Source organism: Bison bison, unplaced genomic scaffold, assembly GCF_000754665.1.
Source record: "Bison bison bison isolate TAMUID 2011002044 unplaced genomic scaffold, Bison_UMD1.0 scf7180017864360, whole genome shotgun sequence".
In the NCBI taxonomy this organism is placed as follows: Eukaryota; Metazoa; Chordata; class Mammalia; order Artiodactyla; family Bovidae; genus Bison; species Bison bison.
Genome location: NW_011494932.1, coordinates 202,656 through 203,127, shown reverse-complemented (window position 1 = coordinate 203,127; position 472 = coordinate 202,656). Strand labels below are relative to the sequence as shown.

Here is a 472-nt window from a genome sequence, read left to right as displayed (position 1 = left end):
AGAAGGGCCTCAGACCAGGGTTGTGGTGCCCAATAAATACTGTTTGGAGATTCTAGAATCTGTATCGTGGGCCAGGCAGCCAATTAAATGGTCGGCTTCCTTAATTTTTCATGATGTCACAGAGGTGATGTGGAGAGGCAGCCCTGGCCCAGTGTGGGGGAGGGGGGACGGGGATGGAGATGTGATTCCCAGCTTGTCTCTTGTCTGAAAGTACGGAAAAGTATGTTTCAGGTTGCCTACAAAGGCTCCCATCTGTGGCCAGGCCCTGGATGGGTTGGCAAACGTGCTCTTGGCTCCATTCCCCTCACTAGCAAGGTACAGGCCTGTGGATGGCTTCTGCTAAAGTTCTGGCGAGTTCTAGGTCAGCTTCCACCAAAAGAGACCCCAGGGGTCAGATGGGCCCCTGGCGACTGTCCCTCCCAGAAGATGGGGTCCATAGTGGGCTGACTGGCCTAGCCTGAGTTGGTGGCCC

The 472-nt window shown here is 55.1% G+C and overlaps 1 pseudogene; it reads right to left on the bottom strand.

Moving 5' to 3' along the window:
* The window catches only part of LOC104999649, an 18,090-nt pseudogene that overhangs the window by 1,465 nt on the left and 16,153 nt on the right, over window positions 1–472 (bottom strand).